General features: G+C 39.9%; 1 non-coding gene across 1 annotated transcript; it reads right to left on the bottom strand.

Annotated features, from left to right (window-relative positions):
* Window positions 1–2,291: 2,291 nt before the first annotated feature.
* Window positions 2,292–2,400, bottom strand: LOC128777465 (U6 spliceosomal RNA). Its single transcript, XR_008422724.1, has one exon. It is a non-coding gene; the product is annotated as a U6 spliceosomal RNA (small nuclear RNA).
* Window positions 2,401–4,223: the final 1,823 nt, after the last annotated feature.

Here is a 4,223-nt window from a genome sequence, read left to right as displayed (position 1 = left end):
TAGAAAAAAAAATAGTTGTATTTGGGGAGAATCTAGCAGATTGAGAAAAAATGTTAAGAGATAACATTCAGTATTAAAGGAACACGGATAAAAAGGCACCGTAAAACAGCACTGGTAGGAGTACATTTTGACAGCATTTGCCAAAATATTAAACATGCAGACTTTTTGAGCCACTTCTAGAAATTAGTAAGTGAATATATAGAAATACAGGTATAAAGGGGCGCCATGGTAGCTCAGTTAGTTGGTTAAGGGTCCAACTTCAGCTCAGGTCATGATCTCATGGTTCGTGGGTTTGGGCCCTGAGACGGGCTCTGTGCTGATGGCTCAGAGCCTGGAGCCTGCCTCGGATTCTGTGTCTCCCTCCTTCTCTGCCCCTCCCCACTCACACTCTGTCTCTCTTTCTCTCTCTCACTCTCTCTCCCTCTCTCAAATAATAAACATTTTTTAAAAATTTTTTAATTAAAAAAAAAAAGAAACATCATGCTTCGTTAAAAAAATAAAAAAGAGGGGCACCTGGGTGGCTCAGTCGGTTGAGCGTCTGACTTCAGCTCAGGTCATGATCTCACAGTCCATGAGTTGGAGCCCCGCGTCAGGCTCTGTGCTGACGGCTCAGAGCCTGGAGCCCGCTTCAGATTTTGTGTCTCCCTCTCTCTCTGCCCCTCCCCACTCATGCTCTGTCTCTGTCTCTCTCTCTCTCTCTCTCTGTCAAAAATAAACATTAAAAAAAAATTTTAATAAAAATAAAGAAAAAAGAAATGTATGCATGAGGAAGTTCTTGTTACATTGTTTCCAACACAGAAAAATTGGAAACATTCTAATATTTGCCATTAGGAACTGCTAAGAGTAGGTATACCCATTCAGTAAGGTTCTATGCATGTGATAAAGGCCTGTTGTAACTCATCTACTGCCTTAAGAAAATGTCCACAATTTGTATTTAAATAACAAAATCATGATAAATATTCAGAGACTTAAAACAAAGTACTTAATGTATGTATTCAAGACCTCTTTTATGGCCCCACAATGAAATTTTACAGTTTTCTTCCAAAAGGACCTTTACAGTTTTAGTTAAGTTTATTTCTGCATGGTTTATGTCCTGTAATGCCATTATGAATGGAACGTATTTTTCTATTATATTTCCTATATAAATTTCTATACAGTTTATATAAAATGTATTAATACTTTTACATAAGAAATCTCCTGATTTTGTATGTTAATTCATAATTGGGCTTCTTAACGAATCATCTTATTGTTTCTAGCAGTTTCATTTCCTACCCCTTCTATTTTTTATATTTCCTTCTCCACACCCCAAGAGGAGCTGTTAAATATGATTGCAGTTCAGGGGAATTTTACTGCTAAACACCTGGGAAAAGAGAGTAGGGAACCATAAAATTACACATATTTGGAAAGAAAACAGTTTTACAAAATCAAGTAAGTAACTATGTGGTCTGTGAACTAAGGTTCCTAAAGTCGGTCTCCATCTAGGCCATGGTATTGTTCACATACTTGTTAAGCTTTCTCCAAATGAAACTTGGGCAGGAGCACAGTATGTAAAAACTGTGCTGGTCTGACGCTGCCATAAAAATTACTCTTTTTGAGGGGCGCCTGGGTGGCTCGGTCGGTTAAGTGTCCGACTTCGGCTCAGGTCATAATCTCAAAGTCTGTGAGTTCGAGCCCCGCATCAGGCTCTGTACTGACAGCTCAGAGCCTGGAGCCTGTTTGGGATTCTGTGTCTCCCTCTCTCTCTGCCCCTCCCCTGTTCATGCTCTGTCTCTCTCTGTCTCAAAAATAAATAAATGTTAAAAAAAATTTTAAAAAAAATTACTCTTTTTGAATCTATGGGGGTCCCAAGATAACTTTTGGACACAAATAAATAAGGCATTTGCTACAGTCCTAAAGGCATGTTCTATGATCAACATATTCTAGGCTTTGATTTGGCTTGAAGGAACCAAAAGACAATGTTTTAAAATATATTTAGCCAATTCTTGAAAATCCCTACCTGTTGACCTTATAAACATACCACAGTGAGTGATTAAAATTTCAGTGTTTCATGGGGCCCCTGGGTGGCTCAGTCTGGTTAAGCGTCTGACTCCTGGTTTTGGCTCAGGTCATGATCTCACAGTTCATGGGTCCGAGCCCCACACTGGGCTCTGTGCTGGCAGCACGGAGCCTGCTTGGAATTCTCTCTCTCTCCCTCTCTCTCTCTGCCCCTCCCTGACTCAGGCTGTCTCTGTCTCTCTCAAAAAAATAAACTTAAAAACAAAAATTTTTAATCCCAACGTTTCTGCTGATTTTTTAATATGAAACGCTTCACGAATTTGTGTTGTCATCCTTGAGCAGAAGCCATGCTAATCTTCTCTGTATGGTTCGTTTTAAAAGTGCACGTGCTGCCGAACTGAGCACTGTTTCTGCCGATCTTATGTCTTTATGAAGATTATCAATTTAAGAAAGGTCTTACTCTGTACGCCCACAGCTGCTTCTCCAGAAGTCAGGAAAGTCAAATCAAAAGTGGAAAGAAAGCAAAAAACTTTGAAAACGACGTAGACCAAGGATAGGGCTTTACAACAATGGGGCTTTCGTCCGAAACTGTGCCTGGTACAAATCATTCTTCCAGTTCCATTTACATAATTGGCTAAGCTGAGAGGTCTGCCGTCTGGCAAGCACTCACTTATAAATTTGGTTCTTTCAGTCCTATGTCAGGTAGAGGAGGCAGCTGTGCTGTGGAACTTCTCTTACTCTCCTGGCACACATCTATGTGTGCTTGCATAAAATTCCATCTGCTGGTATATGGAGGGATTTTAATTGCAAGACCGCATTTGGTGAGTGGATGAGATAATACGCCGAAAGTTTTCCACATGATGAAATTACATCTCCCAGCATTCCACTTTTTCATTAACTGACTAGGCTAAACTACATTGTTTCTGAGCAAAAGCCTTTCTCCCCAAATCATGTTTTACAGCAGAAGGAGCTGTCATGCTCTGAGCAATCACACTGACCAGAAGGCTTTCTCTACAGTAAAGCCTGTCACTTGCTAGAGCCTCTATAGAAAGTACAGTATGGCCCAGGGATTAAATGAGTATCTTTGGTAACTGCCTTGTCATGACTGGTATAAAGAGAATAAATACACAGTTGAGGGAAATTACAGCTATCCAGACGTACACTACTGAATTAGCTTAGCCTCGACTGAACACACTAATCATTTTCTCCTTAACATGCCTGCTTTCGCTTCTCTTTCTTACAAGTTAATTGTACCCCCGACCCCAGGCTTAGGCTACACTCTAGCTTTCTGTATGGGTTTAAGTCTGGATTTGCAAGCTACAGAATTCAATACCTCCTCTCACAGCCAGATGAGGTACGTTAAGTTCTATCCGTGCGTCCATTTCTTCCTCCCACTGCCCCTGAATATGCTGAATATTTGTTTTATGCATCAAGTATTGCTGATGAAATGTCTGATATCATTCTGATTTTCTTTCCATTGTAGGTAATCTGTCTTTTATCACCGGTAGTCTTTAGGATTTTCTTTCCATCCCTCGTGTTTTGAAGTTTCACTACAATATGTTAATTTTTGTGGAAGGGATAAGGTCTGTGTGTCCACTCACTTTTTTTGACGTATGGATCTCCAATTGTTCCAACACCGTTTGCCGAAAAGATTATTCTTTCTCTATTGAAGTGCCTTTGCTCCTTTGTCAAAGATCTGCGGGGTCTATTTCTAAGCTCCCCATTCTGTTCCATTGATCTATGCTAATCTATGCTATCAGTTTGCCCTACAAAAAAGGTCTGCAAATATAAACTCCCACCAACACTGTTTTATGTTGACCTTTTATCCACATCCCCATCAACACTGAATGTTATCTTTTAAATTCTTTTCTAATCTACTAGACTACTCCCTTCAAAAAAAAAAATCTTTTTTTTTTTCAAAATGCCTGCTTACCCTTTGATGTCTTGGGTGACATTTTTAAATTTTTTAATGTTTTTATTTATTTTTGAGAGGGAGGCCTCGAGTGGGGGAGGGGCTGAGCTGTCAGCACAGAGCCTGACGCAGGGCTCGAACTTGCGAACTGGGAGACCATGACCTGAGCCACTTAACCTACTGAGTCACCCAGGCATTGGGTGACATTTTTAAATTATCTGTTTACATGTTATACATTGACCTTTCATTACCAATTTGTAAATAGCTCCTTCCAGTTTCCTAGTTACCTTTTAACTTTTTTTTTCCTTTGATCGTA

The sequence above is a fragment of the Panthera pardus genome, unplaced genomic scaffold (genome assembly GCF_024362965.1).
Source record: "Panthera pardus isolate Hobbes unplaced genomic scaffold, ASM2436296v1 HiC_scaffold_16, whole genome shotgun sequence".
Classification (NCBI taxonomy): Eukaryota; Metazoa; Chordata; class Mammalia; order Carnivora; family Felidae; genus Panthera; species Panthera pardus.
This window is presented reverse-complemented; position numbering and strand designations above follow the sequence as displayed.